This window comes from Rhipicephalus microplus, chromosome 5 (assembly GCF_043290135.1).
Source record: "Rhipicephalus microplus isolate Deutch F79 chromosome 5, USDA_Rmic, whole genome shotgun sequence".
Taxonomy (NCBI): Eukaryota; Metazoa; Arthropoda; class Arachnida; order Ixodida; family Ixodidae; genus Rhipicephalus; species Rhipicephalus microplus.
In genome coordinates, this window is record NC_134704.1 from 179210000 (window position 1) to 179231886 (window position 21887).

The 21887-nt window shown below is 46.9% G+C and overlaps 1 protein-coding gene across 3 annotated transcripts in view; it reads left to right on the plus strand.

Moving 5' to 3' along the window:
• The window catches only part of Scm (Polycomb protein Scm), a 156031-nt gene that overhangs the window by 126795 nt on the left and 7349 nt on the right, over nucleotides 1-21887 (plus strand). The gene's annotated exons all lie outside the window — the stretch shown is intronic.

Below are 21887 nucleotides of genomic sequence, written 5' to 3' on the forward strand. Positions count from 1 at the left end.
TTAGTGTTGTAGTCCCCCACACAAACGCGCAGTAAGAAAGTCGTGAGTAGAAGAAAGTATAATAGAGGATGTTTTTTAGCCACAGTGGTATGAAAGAATTTAACCTGTATAAGCAGCCAATACTTTTACTTAGTTTTGACTTTAACTTTGCTATATGCTCATTCCAAGATAGGTCTTCTTGAAACCAGACACCTAGGAACTTGCGGCTGTTAACTTGTTCTAATATGTGGCCCTGGTTGGTAATAGTCATACTACATTTTTCTTGGTTTATTCACGGGGGCAAACAGCATGTACTTGGTCTCATTTGCGTTCAAGCACAACTTAATAAGTTTTAACCATAACGAGAGTCGATTAAAAAAAACATTCACATTCCTTTCAAGGTCGACAAGTGAAGAACCCTAAAAAAAATGTTTGTGTCGTCCGCGTACATTACTAGTTTGGAGAAATCTGGAATGTGGCAAAGATCATTGATATAAATTATATATAGGAGGGGACCCAGAATGGATCCCTGCGGCACTCCTTTCTCGACCACGACGTAGTCTGATTCCACGTTATTTATGCTCACAAATCGGTATCGATTTGCTAAATAGCTCTTCAATAGGTCGTGTGCAATTCCTCGTATACCACATGAGCTTAATTTATGCAAGAGGATGTCATGACGTACGGTATCAAATGCTTTACGCAGATTTATGAATAGCCCAACTGTATATAATTTTTTTTTTCTATTATGTGATCTTTTATTTGAAGTAATGCAAGCTCTGCAGACTTGTTTTTTCGGAAACCAAATTGCACATTATTTGTAACAGTGTATTTATCAAAAAAATCCTGGAGCCGCTTGTTCAAAGTACCTTCGTAAACTTTCGAAAGAACAGGTAGAACAGATATGGGCTGATGGTTGGTCATGTGTTTCGGATTGCTGCCTTTAAAGATAGGACATAGGCGAGCAATTTTCAGCTTATCTGGGAAAATGCCCTTGGTGAAAGAAATATTGATAATATATGCTCAGGGAGCAGTTAACACGTCGGCCACGTATTTTATCGGCCCAGGTTTTATTTTGTCGTACCATATTGCACATTTGTTTTTTATTTTCCTAATACTTTTTTCAACTTCGGTGCATGTGACAGGGGTTAATGCAATTGTATTGGGAATACTATAATTATTTGACAACAGATGTAGAACCTCACCATCCGTGTCATCTTGGGTGTGACAGCATGTTACGAAATACTTGTTAAATGCTGTTGCTGCATTAACATTACTAAGGACACCCGCTTCTGTTTCTGTGGAAGTTACATTGCTGCGAGGTTTGTGGCCCAGCAGGTCTCTGACCTCATCCCAGATTTTCCTTGGGTCATTGCTTATTCTGCTGAAAAAATCTGTGTAATACTTTATTTTGACCTGTTTCAACTCATAATTAAGTTGATTTCTGTACTTCTTGTATTCCTTTAGCATATTCATGTCGCGGGACTCGACACATGCATGGAACATGCGTGTTTCTTTATTTTTTTATGCAAGGAATTTGAAATCCATGGTTTTCTTATTTTTGTGCTCTGTTGTTTCTTGAGAACCTTCGGAAACGCAATATCCTAACATTGTTCTAGCTTTTTAAAAAATATCTCATACGCATCGTTTGGGTCTGCTACCTGAAGCACACGCTCCTAGTCCTCTTCAATAGTTCGTTGACGAAATAACTCCAGCGTATGGTCATTGATTTTACGAAATACCACCTTTTTTGTATTATTAGCTTGATAGCGATCGCATGATATAGGAAAGGCTAAAAAATAGGCAGATGGTCGCTTATTTCTAAAGAAAGTGTCCCAGCGACACGCTATAAAAAGCATACGTTCGTGATGCAGATATCAAGCAGAGTTGCCGTTTCAGCCGTCACTCGTGTGGCTTTTGTGATAACGTTTTCACAAGCGAAGTAGTTCATAACCTCTGTTAGCTGTCGAGCTGAGGCATCCAGTGAAAGCATATCGACGTGGACGTCAACCAAGATCGCAAAATCTAAACCCGAATGGCAGGAATAATTCAGCACATTTTCAGTCGACTCCAGAAATGCTGGCTTGCTACCTATGGGTGGCCTGTAGATCACGGTTATAAGTGCCCTAGGCAGGTGCATCATTAGGCATTCAATATTTTCGTTCACACTGGAACATTGAGGAATAAGTTCATGGTTAATTGTATCCTTGACGTAAATGGCCACACCATCTCCTCGTCCTTCAGTACGCACAAGGCCATTATAAGTATAACCTTGAAAATAAGGAGGATCTTCGCCAGCCGTTAGCCAGGTTTCCGAAAACATAAGTACATCAAAAGTAAAAGAAAGCCGAAATAGTTATCCAGCTAATCTTTTTTATTACATATGCTGCATACGTTCACGTGAAACAATGTTAATCACTTGTGAGCGTCGTGCAGCAGTGAATTGAAAGAGTCAAGCTCATAATAGCACACTTTTGCCATTTCAGTAGTGTTTCGGCAACGTAATAACCCATAATACAGTTGTCATTAATCTAATTAGCGACAGCTGTACGGTCACTGACAGCCTCTGCTGTCATTTTACTTAGATCGTTCGTAGTGGCTATTCTGAGCACCTGCGAACTTTTGTTTCGACGAGCGAATACCTTCCCATTTGTTGTCCAAACAAACTTCCACTTCATCTCCCTTTTTACGTTGTATTGCGGCCCCAAGCACTCGTTTGCCATTCCTTGTCAAGTGTTCATTAATGTACACTGGGGGTGACACTTGACTTCCCAGTACCCCACTGTCAATTTTAGCCTTCTTTGCCTTGCTTAGCAAGGCATTACGTTTAGTTCTTCTCACAAAGCAAACAACGATGTTGCTTACATCATGCCGAGAAGTAGGCACTCTATTACATGTGTCAGCATCATCCTCAGAAATTTCTTCATGTAAAATAACTCCAATTTTCTTAACGGCCTCGAATGGTTCTAAATCAGCAGGAACGCTCTTGATTTCCATGTTATTGGAACGCTGGTACTGCTCGACCTCTTCGACCCTGCTCCGCAGTTTGGCATTTTCCACTTTTAGCTCCTCGTTTTCTTTCAGTATCTGACTGAAGGCCTCTTTGAGGTCTTTTACTTCTTTCAAACTGTCCCTAATCTCTCGGAGCTCTTTTCTTAATTCGCGGCGTAGGTCGTCGATGGCCTTTGCCATGTCACGCGAATCCTTCGCCATCGTAGGGTGGAAACAAAATATATGCAATGCACTCAGACTGAGCTGTAAACAACAAAAAAACAAAGAACTATGTCCGGTGGCAGTGCACAAAGGTAAGGAAAAAATAGCGGCTACAATATTGCCGAGCACGTTTATCTCGCCTGCAAAAAGGTGTATCTTTTAGTGCGTAGTTCCAACGTGCACTGCTGCCGGACTGCAGAAGATGCGATGTTCCCACAGGCTTTAAATCTCAGAGAAACACGATTGCCCTCTGGTGACGATGTTCTTGCGATGACGAGATCATGCAATCTTGATCACAGAGCGGGAGACAGTTGTCTGCCGAGTCGTCGATTTCCTTGCTTGCGGTGATGTCACAGAGTAGCGCAGATGCTCGCAAGAAGTGCCTGCAAAAAGGTGTATCTTTTAGTGCGTAGTTCCAACGTGCACTGCTGCCGGACTGAATGATGAACTTCCACGCTGCGTCGAAACGGCAGGCGTCTGCTACACGCCCAATATTTCGGTCGCTATTAATCAACATTGCGGTTATGGACAAGATTTAATGCTGCATTAGTCCAGCATTATACTGTAGGGACTCACGATACAGATGACATGTTTGGGAGTGTTGAAGTGGGGATCTTGTATACGAACTAAGTCATGAATAAGCAACTCGCCCGAGCCAGAGCACTTTTGGTCTTGTATGTGTTCTTTCAGCTGTTTTGTCGCAAACTTTTACGCCCGTTTGAGGAACACATTCTGTGCACGCCCATAGTGAGCGAAGGTACTTAATGTAGTTTTTTGTGGAATGGTGAGTGTAAACCTGCTGCAGAAGAGAATAAGCTGTCGATCCAGTGATCCCACTCTTGCGCCAAAGTGTGCCAAATCAGATTTACTGTGTCATCCTGATATCAACGAAAATTGTGCCAAACTGCACCAAAGTCGGATTTGGGAGTGTCTATCACTGGCAATAGCCGCGCCGGCGTGCAAAACATGTGCATCATGTTCTCGGGGCCACCAAAGTCAAAGCAGCGTGCCGAGAATCATTCCGCTGAATTAACAGCGGTTGCGTGTATGCTCTAGGTAATCCAGGATGCTATGTTTGGTGCCTACGCAACTTTTGTTGTGCAAGTCTGCTTAGTTAACAGTGAAACGCGCTCTCCGTAGGAACTCGTGACGTCTAGTCTAATCAGTGCATGAAACTGTGGCAGTGGTTCGTTGGTGGACTTCTTGATATCACGGTCTGATTTTTTGCGCTTCGCGTCCACAGAAGAACACGTGCACGGTGCAAATGTGTTGACACTTCTTTTTTAGTATACTTCATTCATGGATCTTCATTCAGAAGTTCATTTTTATAATTCCTTCCACCAGCTCATTCGCGTTTGTAATCGCTGTTGCAATAAAAGCTCCTAAACAACTCGAGATTGCTAGCGTCTGTATTGAAAATTTTCGCATGCCTTTTGTAATGTCATCTCATTATTAAAAGCATGCTTCCTGTTCGGAGCAGCCGCAATTCAGTTTTAATACGCGCAGCTTTCAATAGGGAGGCTATCGCTGCCGGCTCTGGGGTCGGAAGGCCTACGGTAAATCGGCTATGCCTTGTTACAAGTCCGCCTCTCGTTTTCCAAGGTTGGCATTAAAAAAAATGAAAGATCACGTCATCGCATTTGTTGCTTTTTTTTTTTTTTGGTTGGAGGGGCGAGAGCTGCGTCGCTTGAAGGGCATATTCGCGAGCGCGCTGTCTTGAAGCCTAACGAAAGATGCTCGTACTCTTTCTATGCTACTAGAACCTATGTTTCACGTTTAGATAACTGACAGTGGAAAAACCACTTTGTGATCATTGGAAGCTCGATATTAGGCAGCGTTCATCTGAGTTATGCGACGTCGTGTTCAAAAGATACTATTTTTTAGTTTCATTTAAGCGCTTAGCAATGAATGTGATACCAACAGTCTCTCATTTAAGCGCTTAGCAATGAATGTGATACCAACAGTCTGTTCGAATTCAGAGTACAAAATAGAAGGGTATGTCCGCCTCTCGTTTTCCAAGGTCAATAGCTGACATTAAACAAAATTAAAGATCACGTCATCACATTTATTGCTTTTTTTTTTTTGGGTGGGAGGGTGAAAGCTGCGTTACTTGAAAGGCATATTCGCAAACGCTCTATCTTGAAGCCTAATGAAACATGCTCGTACTCTTTCTGTGCTACTAGAACCTATGTTTCACTTTTAGATAACTGACAGTGGAAAAACCGCTTTGTCATCATTGCCCCTTTAGGCAGCGTTCATCTGAGTTATGCGACGTCGTATCCAAAAGATACCGTTTGTTAGTTTCACTTAGGCTCGTAGCAATGAATGTGATACTGGCAGTCTGCTCGAATTCAGAGTACAAAATAGAAGGGTAAAACAGCCATCTTTAATGCCTGCCGAATTAGTGCAAGTGTCAGTGGTCATACCTTAAGTTAATCGCAATTCCCTCCCTCTCCCTTACTGCGTTCCTAGTTCCTTCCTGCTTTTTGAAGATTCAGGGTGCGTTCCTTTCTGCTTAGTAACAATCGATGGCAGGTCTGGCACACAGGGTGATGCTATCGCATTGGCACTCCGGGCAAAGGAGGTTGGTCAGGTTTTTTATTGCGATAGCAAATAAATGGACAGTCTCGGCTGTTTTCTTTTTTAACCGCCACTGCTGTCATTCCCTGTATATGTATAAGTCTATATATATATATGAAAACTCAAGAAAGCAAAATCGCAGCATATCTACGGAATGAATGATGACAAGTGGACCGAAGCGTTCGTCAATCCGTCCACGCTTCAAGGTCCATCATCCTGAATGTCCGCACGCCGCTGCCGCACCGGTTCAGCCTCCCGCTCTCGTAAATGCAGAGTCCTCGCGCCCTCACGTGCGGGTCACTCCTTCGAACGCGAGCCGCCGTCACCTTGCGCGCACGCCGGTCGGTAGCCTTGTCCATCCTCCGCCACCAAGCCTCTGAATGTGCGCGCCAAGAACGACGCTTTTATTGTGCTATAGAGCACCCCCTGGCGTACGGCGCCGCCGAAAACACGCAATCGTCTCTCCTTCCGTACGTGTGACACCAGTACCGCCCTCTATGGCCGGATCAAGAACTAACAAGAGGCGATTACGCACAACGGGGGACGCACGAGCCATGCCATAAGAAACTTAGCCCCTAAAAGCCGGCCGCACTTGCCGCCCATCTCGTCACGATGCACTGACGCGCGTTTATCTTCCACGGGTACTTTAGCCTCGCAAATTGGGGGGGGGGGGGGGGGTTAGATGCCTGTGCATGTGCGCTTATCCTTCGGTGGGGAAAAATCGTGTACCTTCGGCTTCCACCAGAACTATTTCATTAGTTGCCGGGCCCAAGGCCGCACAGGTTCAGTTTGCAAAAAGAGCTTGCTTTTCATAGACAGCGAAGTATAACAACTGGGACAATTGTTAGTTTGCACTCATCTGTACTTGTGGTTGCATTTCGTGCGTTGTTTTTGTGTAAACAGTGCGTTAAGCGTCAAGCAGTAAACTTTGTTAGTTGGCTCTTGTCCTGTGTATATTGTTTTTGTGCTTCATTTGTGCATGAGCAGCACGCTGCACATTTTGATCGCTTACTGTTCTCGGCATTACATTCCAAGTTGTTGCTATTGCGTTTATTGCTCTGCCCTTGTGGCGAAACTGTGACTTTTTATCTGTGCTCTAGCTGCGTTCGCCACCCCTGCTCGCTTGCTTTTTCCTGCTTGTAAAACACAGGATGCGTGGGGGGATGTTATCGATTGCGATACAGTCGAAACCCGCAATAATGAAACCCCGTGAGTACGAAATTCCCGCTGCAACGAAATATTTCCGGATTCCCGGCGAATGTTCATACAAGCCCATATATTACTATCTCACGGCAACAAAATGTTTTTGGACAGTGATCCCGCAGTAAGGAATTTTCTACCACGGTGCGGGCCTTATTTTACCCTCCCGCCAAAAGTTAACTGTCGAAAATATGCTCGTATGCGTGTTATGCGCACGCAAAATTTGTAAACGTCTCCTTTTGCCGTGCTAGCGTGGGTACTGCCATTTTTCTTTACTTAAGGGGGGACGCGGCTTTGGGATCGCGAGAAAGAGCAGAAAAATCGATTTTTTGAAAATCAAGCTTTCAGTTTCTGGAACCCTTTTTTTATCCGATTCCGAAATATCTACACTGAAAACCGTGCAGAAGTGCTTCGGAAAATTCATTTCACCCACCTAGGTAGCGATACTTTTTCTGGAAATTGCGAGAAAACAGCGATTTTCAAAAAATTATGGCTTTGCGATGGCGGGGCCAAAAGCCGGCTTCTTGGGCTCATGGGAAAGAGCATTTCTCCGTGTTTAACTTTCCCACCTCTGCTGGCTCCTTTCTTTAAAAACAAGCGCACAAAAAGCAAATGTTTGAAGGTCGTTTCAAGGCCCTTGATTGGCTGCGGCCGCCATGTCGCCTTAGCTCGGCTCGCCATTGGCCCGATGCTCGCTCCGAGCGATCGTCGTCTGCTGCTTGTGCGTCACGCGGACATGGCTCTCGAAAATTGAAAATTGATACTTCGTGACGTGTTCACGGCTCGGTGGTCACTTACGATATAATTTAGTTAGGAGCAGTAGGCAGATGCGCGATAAGGTTACTACGAGCGCGGCTTTTCATCAGAGTCGTCTTTAGCCCTCACTCTGCCGACAGCAAGACTGCGGGCAGGAACGAGGCGCTAGCATACTCCTGGCGACGTGCTTCGTCTCAAGCGACGAAGCTGTAAGCGGCGGCATGGTCAGATTACTACGAGTGGCCGCACCGGATGCACAATCGGATTACTACGAGCGGGTGGGCGGTCTACGAGCGCCGTGCGTCATCAGAGTCGGCCTTAGCCCTAACTCTGCTGACAGCGAGACTGCGGGCAGCAGCGACGCACTAGCGCATCCAAAACAACCCGCGGGTTGTTTTAGATGCGCTTGACACCTTTTGCTCCTTCTTTGGTGCACATGACGGCGACGTAGCAATGGACCACTTTTTCTAGCGCGAAGAGAGAGCTTTGAAGTTGTTGCGTGGCAAGGGTCGGCAAAGTAAGTTGACCGTCTTCTGGCAATGAATTTTCGTTCTGCTGGCCGTATCACTGTTTTTATGTCTCATACTCGCGGCAACGAAATTTTTTGGTTTCCCCGGCGATTTCGTAATTGCGGGTTTCGACTGTATTACATGACGGTGATGGCCAGTTGCATAGACAAGTGGGTGGGTGGGGGAGGGGGCACATCGGGAGCGTGCCCCTCCCCTCTCCCAAAATATTTTTTGCCATGGCGTAAATATAGCTTGATATTACTATTTGCATGCCCCTCCCCATCAGATCAAGGTGTACTTCCCCTCTCAAAAAATGAGAAAAAAATTTTGCGTACGCTTCTGGCCATGGCAAAGACCGCTCGAGAATGTCCTCGAGAATCGTATCAAAAACAAAATGGCTCTCGCCTTCTAGTCCTTTTAGGCATAAGCATAAGGCACCCTGTGAGGGTTTTTTTTATGCACTGCTTTCTAGAACACTACAGAGGGATTTCGGAGTATAGACAGAATACCCTAGCCACATGAAACATTGCTGCAAAAGGAAAACAAAGTTTGTTAAATCTCGTAGTTTCAGCACAGAGTGCCGGAGGAGGTTGGCTTTATGAGACTCGCCAAATGATGTCATGTTAAGCCCAGCAGTAAAATCGGTTGTAAAGAAAAAGAACCTTTCTTATGTTTTTGGAGTCACCTAAGGGAAATGCAGTTGCAAGTGTGCATGTCTCTAGCGTTGTACATCACAGCATTTGTCTGCCTCACATACTGATAACCACATAGGTGTATGTAATGTTATTTCATGAAGTACAATTTTGTTCAACTAGTATTCAGTTTATTTGCTACGAAAACAATCACTGAGCAAGTTTTTTTTTTCAAAATGGCCAATATAATGATGCCATTATTTTTGCATCACAACTAAAATAAGGAGTGCTCCTAAAATGACTGCCGTCATGAGATTTGAAATTAATAGAAATATTTCTTGCTCTTCACAGGGACAAGAGCCTTAAAATAACTATTCATGCCCTTGAATGTAAATGCAAGTTGCTTCTCTTCCAGGATGGGGAGTTAGCTTGAATCAGAAGACCTTGGTGGAATCACTGTGTAGATCGCAAAGATAACGAGGAGCACATATGATGTGGTGCAATGTGGGTTCGGTTGCAATCTGACCTGCTCCAACGACTGCCATCGCCTGCGCGAGCCCCCCTCCCCCGTTTGTTGTCTGAATGACGAGTTCTTTCTTCCCAATCGTCTTCCAGCAATCGACCACTCCTTCGTATGTTATCGCTGGCTCGCATAACGCCCTTCACACCCATAGATGCATTGACTAAATGGATATCATCATCATCATCATCAGCCTGGCTACGTCCACTGCAGGACAAAGGCCTCTCCCATGTTCCGCCAGTTAACCCGGTCCTGTGCTTGCTGCTGCCAATTTATATCCGCAAACTTCTTAATCTCATCTGCCCACTTAATCTTCTGTCTCCCCCTAACCCACTTCCCTTCTCTGGGAATCCAGTTAGTTACCCTTAATCACCAGCGGTTATCCTGTCTACGCGCTACATGCCCGGCCCATGTCCATTTCCTCTTCTTTATTTCAACTATGATATCCTTAACCCCCGTTTGTCCCCTAATCCACTCTGCTCTCTTCTTGTCTCTTAAGGTTACATCTACCATTTTTCTTTCCATTGCTCGCTGCGTCGTCCTCAATTTAAGCGGAACCCTCTTTGTAAGTCTCCAGGTTTCTGCTCCGTAGCTAAGTACCGGCAAGATACAGCTGTTATATACCTTCCTCTTGAGGGACAGTGGCAATCTACCTGTCATAATTTGAGAATGCTTGCCGAATGTGCTCCACCCCATTCTTATTCTTCTAGTTACTTCAATCTCGTGGTTAGGCTCTGCGGTTATTACCTGCCCTAAGTAGACATAGTCTTTTACAACTTCAAGTGCACTACTACCTATCTCGAAGCGCTGCTCCTTTCCGAGGTTGTTGTAGATTACTTTCGTTTTATGTAGATTAATTTTAAGACCCACCTTTCTGCTCTCCTTGTCTAACTTCGTAATCATGAGTTGCAATTCGTCTCCTGAGTTACTCAGCAATGCAATGTCATCGGCGAAGCGCAGGTTACTAAGGTATTCTCCATTAACTCTTATCCCTAACTGTTCCCATTCTAGGCTTCTGAAAACCTCCTGTAAGCACGCGGTAAATAGCATTGGGGAGATTGTGTCCCCCTGCCTTACACCCTTCTTGATTGGTATTCTGTTGCTTTCTTTATGAAGCACTATGGTAGCAGTTGATCCCCTGTAGATTTCTTCCAGAATGTTTATATATACTTCATCTACGCCCTGATTCCGCAATGTCTGCATGACGGCTGATATTTCTACTGAATCAAACGCCTTCTCATAATCTATGAAGGCTATGTATAGTGGTTGGTTATACTCTGAGCATTTCTCTATTACCTGATTGATAGTATGAATGTGGTCAATTGTTGAGTAGCCTATTCGAAATCCTGCTTGTTCCTTTGGTTGATTGAATTTTAATGTTTTCTTTACTCTGTTAGCAATTACCTTTGCAAATGGCTTGTATACTACAGAGAGCAAGCTAATCGGCCTGTAATTCTTCAAGTCCTTGTCATCTCCTTTGTTATGTATTAAGATGATGTTAGCCTTCTTCCAAGACTCTGGTACTCTTCTCGTCAGGAGACACCTCGTAAACAGGGAGGCTAGTTTTTCTAACACAATCTGTCCTCCCTCTTTCAGCAGATCTGATGTTACATGATCCTAACCAGCAGCTTTGCCTCTTTGCATGCTCTCCAAAGCTTTTCTGACTTCTTCTATCATTAGTGGTGGGGTGTCATCTGGGTTACTGCTAGTTCTTATAGTATTAAAGTCGTGGTTGTCCCAGCTACTGTACAGATCTCTGTAAAACTCCTCCGCTATTTTAGCTATCCTATCCATATTGGTAGTTATTTAGCCTTATTTGTCCCTTAGTGTATACATCCGATTTTTGCCTATCCCAAGTTTCCTCTTCACTGCTTTGACGCTTCCTCCGTTTTTCAGAGCGTGTTCAATTCTCTCCATGTTATACCTTCTTACATCGCATACTTTACGTCTATTAATCAACTTCGAAATCTCTGCCAGTTCTATTTTGTCTGTTGTACTTGACACTTTCATGATTTGACGCTTCTTAATTAGGTTCTTCATTTCCTGGGAAAGCTTGCCAGTGTCCTGTCTAACCACCCTGCCTCCAACTTCCACTGCACACTCCGTAATGATACTCGTCAGATTATCATTCATTGTATCTACGCTAAGGTTGGTTTCCTCACTAAGAGCCGAGTACCTGTTCTGCAGCGACACCCTGAATTCCTGTACTTTCCCTCTCAGTGCTAGCTCATTGATTGGCTTCTTGCGTATCAGTTTCTGTCGTTCCTTCTTCAAGTCTAGGCGAATTCGAGACCGTACCATTCTATGGTCACTACATCGTACCTTGCCAATCACTTCCACATCCTGCACGATTCGTGGGTGTGCAGTCATTATAAAGTCTATTTCGTTCTTATTTTCGCCATTAGGGCTCCTCCATGTCCACTTGCGGTTTTCTCGTTTTCGGTAGAAGGTATTCAAAATCCACAAATTATTGCGTTCTGCGAATTCTACTAGTAGCTCTCCTCTGGCGTTTCTAGTGCCGATGCCATAATCTCCTACTGCCTGGTCTCCAGCCTGCTTCTTCCCTACCTTTGCATTAAAGTCGCCCATCACTATAGTATACTGTGTTTTTACCTTACTCATTGCCGATTCCACGTCTTCATAGAAGCTTTCAACTGAAGCGTCATCATGGCTGGATGTAGGAGCGTAAGCCTGTACCACCTTCATCTTGTATCTTTTATTCAGTTTAATTACAATACATACCACCTTTTCATTAATGCTATAATATTCCACTATGTTGCCAGCTATGTTTCTGTGAATTAGGAACCCCACTCCCAGGTCTCTTCTGTCTGCCAAGCCCCGATAGCAAGGGACGTGCCCATTCTGTAGCACAGTATAGGCCTCATCTGTCCTCCTAACCTCACTGAGCCCTATTATATCCCATTTAACGCCCTCTAGCTCCTCGAATAGTACAGCTAGACTTCCCTCACTAGATAAGGTTCTAGCGTGAAACGTTGCCAAGTTCAGGTTCCAATGGCGGCCTGTAGTCCAGAGATTCTTAGCACCCTCTGCTGCGTTGCAGATCTGACCGCCGCCATGGTCAGTTGCTTCGCAGCTGCTGGGGACTGAGGGCCGTGAGTTATTTGACGTATGCATGTGGGAGGTAGTGGCCAGATACTGCACCAGGGTGGCCAATCCTTCTCTGGTGAGGGAGTGCGTTCCCGGCGATGGTTACCGGTGAGGCCGCACCCCAGGCCTCTTAATGCAGTTCCATCAACATGCGGATTTTTTTTTTTTTACGGTTGGGAACTGCACGGCACCGGGATTTGAACCACGGACCTCTTGCATGCGAGGCAGATGCTCTAACCACTACGCCATCGCCGCACCCTGCTGAATGATATATCTGCTAAATAGATATATCTCATGGCAACACGTTTCTACACTTCGTATCATTTCTTTTATTTTACATCGTGCAATCGATTTGCTTTACATCATTCCTCGCTCTGCTGTTATGGAAAAATACTTATGAAAACACTTAGGGGAAAATATTCAAATTTCAAATATTCACACATCACTAATTTAGCAGTTAACATACTCTATTGCTCGTAATGTGTGCCGCACTACTATTCAAAGACTTAAATTTTATTCCACTTTACTTGAGCGTAAAAGAGAACATCTCGTTCTAATTTTTAAATATTTTGTGCAGGTTAGTTGTATTGTGGCAAAAATGCTCATTTTCTTTTGTAATATGTGATAATGCATTTGAATTATTTATTTAAACATTATTTAACAAAATCATTATTCACTCCTTACCTCAACTTTACTATTTGTCCGTCCCTAGTATCAATCTATGAGCATCGCGCAGTAAAATCTCAGTGATGTGAATTCCACTGGCTTGCCTAAAATATTTGTACGATCTGAAATATATATTGTCACGGGGTCGTGACGTGGCCGAAGACAGGAGACTTCGTGTTGGGATTGAACTGTTTATTTGGGCAAACCTGTGCCCGGTGAACGGAAAGTCCAATTACAGCAGCAGTCTCGGACTGATAGCGGCGAACGGAGCGTCGGCCCTCGATCAACAACTGACAAGCGGCGAAGCGCGTCGGAATTTATACTCTTGCCGTCAAATGTTCTAGCGTTATCGCTGGCGGTGGCGTAGGTTCCAGAACAATCTGTACCGTTCGCACAGTGGGCGTGATCTTATCGAAATGATCTACTACAGTCCGGAACCTTCTCGAAAGCTGCAGGCGTGGTTTGCGCTGAGAATCGTGTGGTGTTTTGAGACGATAACAGAAACTTGGGAAATGGAACGTGGCATTGCCCCCCTCTGAAAAAAGGCATCGTCCCGATGCTTTAACTAAAGATGAAAGTACAATAATAATGCAAGAAAGTACAATGAATAAATTACGATACAACAATAATACAAAAAACACTGGTTCAGTTTGTTAACGCGCATGAAACGGCTTGAGGCGCGCGACATGGACGACTTCAGGTCGCGATCGGCGTCGTTGAGAGTTCGTGATGCCGTCGGGGACAACCTCGTAATCAAGTGGGCCGAGACGTCGAACCACCCTGTACGGTCCGAAGTACCGTCGCAGAAGCTTTTCACTTAGTCCACGTCGGCGTATCGGCGTCTACACCCAAACGCGTTCACCGGGCCGGTATTCCACGAAGCGTCGTCGAAGATTGTAACGGTGGCTGTCGGTCGTCTGTTGATTCTTGATATGGAGACGCGCAAGTTGTCGGGCTTCTTCGGCGCGTTGAAGGTACTTGCTCACATCGAGGTTTTCTTCGTCGGTGACGTTGGGTAACATGGCATCGAGCGTCGTTGCCGGGCTCCTTCCGTAGACCAATTTGTATGGAGATATCTGCGTCGTCTCCTGCACCGCCGTGTTGTATGCGAAGGTCACATACGAAAGAATGGCGTCCCACGTCTTGTGTTCGACATCGACGTACATTGACAGCATGTCGGCGATCGTCTTGTTAAGCCGCTCGGTGAGGCCGTTGGTCTGTGGGTGGTACGCTGTCGTCCGGCGGTGGTTTGTTTGGCTGTATGCCAAGATCGCTTGAGTTAAGTCGGCAGTGAATGCCGTTCCTCTGTCGGTGATAAGGACCTCCGGGGCGCCGTGACGTAGGACGATATTCTCGACAAAGAACTTAGCTACCTCAGATGCACTGCCTTTTGGCAGGGCTTTTGTCTCGGCGTAGCGGGTGAGGTAGTCGGTAGCTACCACGATCCACTTGTTTCCGAAAGCCGACGTCGGGAACGGCCCCAGTAGGTCCATACTAATCTGCTGGAAAGGTCGGCAAGGTAGATCAATTGGCTGCAGAAGTCCCGCTGGCCTTGTCGGCGGTGTCTTGCGTCGCTGACAGTCCCGGCATGTCCTCACATAACGAGTGACGTCGGTGGTAAGACGTGGCCTGTAGTACCTTTCTTGTATCCTCGCGAGCGTGCGAGAAACACCGAGGTGCCCTGCCGTCGGATCGTCGTGCAGGGCCTGCAGGAGTTCTGATCGCAGAGCTGAAGGCACCACAAGGAGATACTTAGCTCGAAGCGGTGAAAAGTTTTTCTTTTGTAGAAGACCGTTTCGTAGAAAGAACGACGCAAGTGCGCGCTTGAATACCTTCGGGACTTCGGCGGTCCTGCCTTCGAGGTATTCTATTAGGGCCTTAAGTTCCGGGTCGGCCCGCTGTCGTTCAGCGAAGTCGTCGGTAGTTATCGTTCCCAAGAAGTAGTCGTCCTCCGGGTCGTCGGGTAGCGGTTGGTCGACAGGCGCACGAGAGAGACAGTCGGCGTCGGAGTGTTTTTTGCCGGACTTGTAAATGACAGTAATGTCATATTCTTGAAGTCTCAGGCTCCATCGTGCGAGGCAACCTGAAGGGTCCTTCAAGGTGGCTAGCCAACACAAGGCGTGGTGGTCGCTCACAACTTTGAAGTTCCTGCCGTAGAGGTAGGGGCAAAATTTCGACGTAGCCCAGATGATGGCGAGGCACTTCTTTTTTGTTGTGGAATAATTTGCTTCTGCTTTGGATAGCGATCGGCTGGCGTAACTAATAACCCTTTCAAGTCCGTCAGCCCTCTGCACAAGAACGGCGCCAAGACCTACGCTGCTTACGTCAGTATGTATTTCTGTCCCGGCGAATTCATCGAAATGGGCAAGTAACGGAGGCGTCTGGAGGCGATGCTTAAGCTCCTGGAAAGCGTGTTTCTGTGGCGTTTCCCACTTGAACTCCACGTCGGCCTTGGTAAGGTTAGTGAGAGGATCGGCGATGCGGGCGAAGTTTTTCACGAACCGCCTATAATAGGCGCACAGGCCCAGAAATCGGCGCACGTCTTTCTTGTCAGTGGGCGGCGGGAAGTCGGCGATGGCGGCTGTTTTCCGTGGATAGGGACGAACTCCAGACTTGCTGATAACGTGCCCCAGAAACAAGAGCTCCTCATACGCAAATCGGCACTTTTCTGGCTTCAGTGTGAGTCCGGAAGTCTTGATGGCTTGAAGTACAGCTTCAAGGCGCCGAAGATGCTCGTCGAAACTTGAGGAAAACACGACGACGTCGTCCAAGTACACAAGGCAAGTCTGCCACTTCAATCCTGCCAGTACTGTATCCATAACGCGTCTAAAAGTTGCAGACGCTGAGCAAAGGCCGAAGGGCATCACCTTAAACTCGAAGAGGCCGTCCGGTGTTATAAACGCCGTCTTCTCTCGGTCTCTTTCGTCGACTTCGATTTGCCAATAGCCAGTCTTGAGGTCCATTGACGAAAAGTACTTGGCGTTATGGAGCCGATCAAGTGCGTCGTCTATTCGTGGGAGAGGATACACGTCCTTTTTTGTGATTTTGTTCAGGCGGCGATAATCGACGCAGAAACGTAGGGTCCCATTCTTTTTCTTCACTAACACCACAAGGGATGCCCATGGACTCTTGGACGGCTGGATAATGTCATCCCGCAGCATTTTATCAACTTGTCTCTTCATGGCCTCACGTTCTCGCGTCGAAACCCTGTACGGACTCTGACGGAGTGGTCTGGCATTTTCTTCGGTTATGATCCGATGTTTCGTGATTGGGGTCTGCCGAATTTTCGATGACGACGAAAAGCAATCTTCGTATTGCAGGAGCAGGGCGTTGAGCTGTTCTTGCTTATCGTTCGGAAGTCTGGGATTGACGTCGAAAGCTACGGGAGAGGCTTGGTTCCTCTGAGCAGGTTCCGCAGAATCGGTGAAAGCGAAAGAACTGGTGGCTTCGACAATTTCTTCGATGTATGCGACCGTTGTTCCTTTGTTCACGTGTTTGTACTCATTGCTGAAATTCGTGAGCATAACCGTTGCTTTGCCTCCCCGCAGCTCTGCAATTCCTCTTGCGACGCAAATATTTCGGGTGACCAACAGATGCTGACTGCCTTCAACGACGCCTTCCAAATCAGGTGATTTAGGAGCGCCGACTGAAATAATGACGCTTGAGCGAGGTGGAATGGTGACTTGTTCTTCCAGCACATTCAAGGCGTGGTGTCCTGACGGCGTGCGCGGCGGTAGTGCTTCTTCTGTGGATAACGTTATTGACTTTGTTTTTAGGTTGATGACAGCACCATGGAGGCATAAGAAGTCCATGCCAAGGATGACATCTCTAGAGCAACGCTGTAGGACTACAAAGTCTGTAGGATAAATACGGCCGTTAATGGTGACTCTCGCTGTGCAGATTCCTGCAGGCGTTACGAGATGACCTCCGGCTGTGCGGATTTCAGAGCCTTTCCAAGCTGTCCTAACTTTTTTTAACTTCGCGGCGAACGACCCACTGATAACAGAATAGTCGGCTCCAGTATCGACGAGAGCGGTCACACTGTGGCCGTCGATAAGAACGTCGAGGTCGCTAGTTCGCCGTCTCGCATTACAGTTAGGGCGTGGCGTCGTGTCACGGCTGCGTCGGCTTGTTCCGCTGCTTCCATGTTGCGTCGTCAGGCCACCTTCGGTAAGTGAGCTTTCGCCGTCAGGGCTTTGCCTGGTTGGCGTTGTGTTCGGATAGCTCCGTCGCGGCGGCGTCGTCGTCGGAGGATCTTCGGTAGTTCGTCGTACAGCAACCGCACCTCCACCGGTTGCTGCCCTTAGTTTCCCTGATACGGGCTAGGAGACCGGCCCCGCGTTGGGCCAGAGTTCTGCCGGTGGTGCGGTGACGCGCGGCGGCTGGGCGACGGCGAACGCGAAGGGCTTCGTGGTGTCCACCGAGTTCCTGTCAGGTAGTCGGCGATGTCACGTGGTCGTTCTCCTGGCTGTGGACGCGGTGCATTGACGGCGAAGCCACGCAGTCCCATCTGTTGGTACTGGCAACGGCGGTATGTGTGTCCGGCCTCGCCGCAGTGGTAGCAGAGCGGGCGATGGTCAGGGGTGCGCCAGACGTTAGTCTTCCTCGGTGCACTGCGCTGGGCCGCTGGCGAACGGTATGACGTCGGTGGGGGTGGTGGCGGAGGTGGCATCTGTCGACGGAAGTGCGATGGGGCGGCGTTCTGGCGTGGACGGGCAGAAGCGTTGTGGCGCAGTGCAGCGGCGTAGCTCATAGCTTCCGGCTCGGGCAGCAGTGCGTGGGGAATTTGAAGCGATTGCCGAACTTCTTCTCGCACAATGTCGGCGATTGAATTCACTTGAGGCTGCGCCGAAGGCAACAGCTTGCGCAGCTCTTCCCGCACGATCGCTCGGATCGTTTCACGCAGGTCTTCGGAGTTACTGGCTTGAGCAGCAGCGCAGTCTGCAGTCAGGTGACGATTATACTGTCTGGTGCGCATGTCCAGGGTCTTTTCGATAGTGGTCGCTTCGGCTACAAATTCTTGGACGGTTTTCGGTGGGTTTCTCATCAGTCCCGCGAAGAGCTCCTGTTTGACCCCTCGCATGAGGAAACGAACTTTTTTCTCCTCAGGCATGTCTGGGTCAGCGTGACGGAATAGTTGGGTCATTTTTTCTGTCTGTGAAAATGGCGACATTTCCATTTGGTAGCTGAACCCGGGTCTCTAATAAAGCAGCGGCCCTCTCTTTGCGAGCGACGCTCGCGAACGTTTGCAGAAATGCGCCGCAGAAAACATTCCACGTTCGGAGCGTGGACTCCCGATTTTCGAGCCAGGTCCTTGCGGTGTCTTCCAAATAGAAAAACACACGACGCAGCTTTTCGTCATGGTCCCAGTGGTTGAGGGCAGCCACGCGGTCGTATGTTTCTAGCCAGGACTCCGGGTCTTCGAACGATGACCCATGGAAAATTGGTGGTTCCCTGGGTTGATGCATCACCATCGTGGGCTGGGACGCTGCGGTTGTCATTGTCGCTGCAGTCGCGGTCATGGCCATGGTCTTCTGCGCCTTGTCTTGTAGAAGCCCGTACTCCGGTGGTAGCCCTTGCTGTCGGCGGCTTGTTCGCTGCTCCTGGTTGGCGTCGGTGTCTTCTCCGCGACGTGGGCTGGGTTCACGGCTTGACGGGGGCGTCCGGTACATGAACGAAGCAGCACTTCCACCAGATGTCACGGGGTCGTGACGTGGCCGAAGACGGGAGACTTCGTGTTGGGATTGAACTGTTTATTTGGGCAAACCTGTGCCCGGTGAACGGAAAGTCCAATTACAGCAGCAGTCTCGCACAGATTGCAGTCTCGGACTGATAGCGGCGAACGGAGCGTCGGCCTTCGGTCAACAACTGACAAGCGGCGAAGCGCGTCGGAATTTATACTTTTGCCGTCGAATGTTCTAGCGTTATCGCTGGCGGTGGCGTAGGTTCCAGAACAATCTGTACCGTTCGCACAGTGGGCGTGATCTTATCGAAATGATCTACTACAGTCCGGAACCTTCTCGAAAGCTGCAGGCGCGGTTTGCGCTGAGAATCGTGTGGTGTTTTGGGACGATAACAGAAACTTGTGAAATGGAACGTGGCAATATTGTCAAAATGTACACAACATCTTCAGTGATGCTACTGCTGCGCCAAAGTGCGCTGAATTGCCCTGGCTACTACACGCTGCTACACTTTCTAAAAATTTGGCGAGTCTGCGCCCAACCTGCGCCAAAGGGTGTGCTTCGACTTGCAGAAACAAAACTACTTGACGTTCTCCAGTTGAAATTGGCATTGCAGTGCACCTGCGTAAGGCGCAACCCGAGGTAAGCCAAGCCAAACTTGGTCAAATGTCACTGTCGGGACCATAGATGGTTGGGACACAGTGAATTTCCAATTTTTATTCTGCTAAAGTAATCAAATTGCCACAGCTCCGTCTTAAATAGCTTCAATGCCTTCTAGAGTATACTTATCAGGCATTTCTGTGCACACTCAGGCTTCCCTAAATACATTTAGGGCCTGCCGACGTCTATATGTAAATATGCGGCGCATGATGAACGCCGCCGATACCACCAAAGCGTGGAATAAGTTGTGGATTTATCGCATGGAGTGTGTAGAAATGACGACACAGAACTCAAAGGATGTGGCAGATATGAGGAATACTTGTCTGCATCTCCAGACGCGATGTGCACTTAGAAGATGCGCCACTGTACGAAAATCTCTGGCAACACGTGGCAATTGCTGCCACACGAGAGTTGTTCTTAGTTGTGTGCAGCACATCGCCTACACAGCTGATGCTATTCCTACTGGGGCGCTTTCGTATGCGCGTGTTTGTCACAAAAAAGTGTTTTTGATGCCCACTCTGTTTTTGATCACACACAGGCGCGGCGATAACGAACTGCTTTCATGCATGAAGGCACCATGTATGTGCGGTGCACTTAGTCAATTCGCACAGAAAGGCAGCGCGGGCTGCGGCGTGCGTGAGTGATTAAAAGCGTGCAGTACGATGACAACTATGCCATGTGCAGTAACAAGCAGCTAGCTGAAGATGCTTATCATAAAGTGATTAGGCCTAATTGGTGTGTTTGCCACATTGCCACCACCACACCTCCAATCATTTCCGGTGCTTATCCGTTAGACATCACCTCACTTCACGGTGATACCGGCCCCTTCAAATTTTTATCTGCTTCACCCCAATGCACTTATGCATTGCAGTAAAATCGATTTTTGGACATTACTAGGACGTCGAACGACTCTTCAAGGCGCTCATTTAAGCCTACGAGGACATAGATGTAGCAGAGGTGGTGCTTTAAGTAATGCTGTTTCATACCTAGAATGTCGGCTGAAAGCACAAAAAATTGGACGCCGAAGAGTTTCAACGTAGAAAATTTCAGATGTTCTTACTCATAGACCTCGGTAGGGCTTGTGATGCTGTCGTGAAATCCGTCTGAATTTTCAAGCATCTCTGAAAAGTCTGGCTTCCAAAAAATCAGCAGTCAACTGATCTTCAGTCACGTTATGATAAAGTGCTATGTTTTTAAATTTTATCATTGACTTTGTCTATTGAATATGGTCAAGTTATCTGTCAGGGATATCATTTGCTTTTCTTTTTTACTCTATTATGCTTGAATAGCATGCAGCAAATTGTAATTCTATCATTCCTGTGAGAAAAAATCTGTAGACAGTGTTTTTGTCGGGCCGACTATTCGACAAGCGGAACCGTCTTTCTCAAGGCTAAAACATTACAGTTTTGTTCTGAGGATGTCGGCTTGACACAATCCCTGTTTACGGATTTCTTCATTAAAATAGTACGCGTCTTGAAATAGACCCTAGCAGTATCTGCTCTGAAAGCTAGTTTTGTTGCTCTAAAATGCATTTTTGTCTGCTCCAAAAGCTGCTTCAAAGCAGCCTAAGACACAAAGAGACACGAAGGAACTGTTCCTTTGTGTTTCTTCGTGCACTTAGCATCACTGCATTTTACAAATGAAGTTATTTGCATCAAAAGAATTTTCGTAGACGTCTACATTTTATTCTCACTCGAATTGTTGAACACGATGACCTTCTGGAATGCATAAAATGTGCACACCTGCCCTCACTGTTTTCATTTGCCTCAGCACATTGAGCACATGTTGTATCCTTCCTCAGTGGTCAAAGCAGACTCTGGGGTGGAAAGCTCTCTTGCAATGTCCTTTATAGCTCATAAACCACAAGTCACGCAGTCGGGAAATCTTTCAATGAGATGTTGTGTGCTCTCATGATGTGGACTGTTCCTTGGCAACTAGGAATCCTATTCAGATCCCATTGTGGCAGCTGCGTCAATTTCTTTAAGTCAGTTACTAGGATGGCTTGGCTGCCGCTTTTGCTTGCATGTTCCTATGCTCCGCAGCTATGTGAAAATTGTTCGGAACAGCCAATATTTTTCGTGCTGTAAACAGCGCATTTCTGCCAGGGAATATTATGAACCCCTATTACCAGAATTTGTAATACCCATAACTAGATGTTCACTGTACATGGTACTGTGTATATTTGAAAGTATCAAGCCACAGGGAGTCCCTGCACTCACAGAAAAACCATGACAGCTGATAAACATAGTTGTTGGCTCATTAGACCACATATAGTGTGATACATGTTGCCGTGCCAGTCAAACCTGGGGTGCAAGAAGGTGCATTTCTAGCCACATATGCTTCTTGGTTTTCTGTTTACAATGTGCAAAGCTAGCTGCAGCGT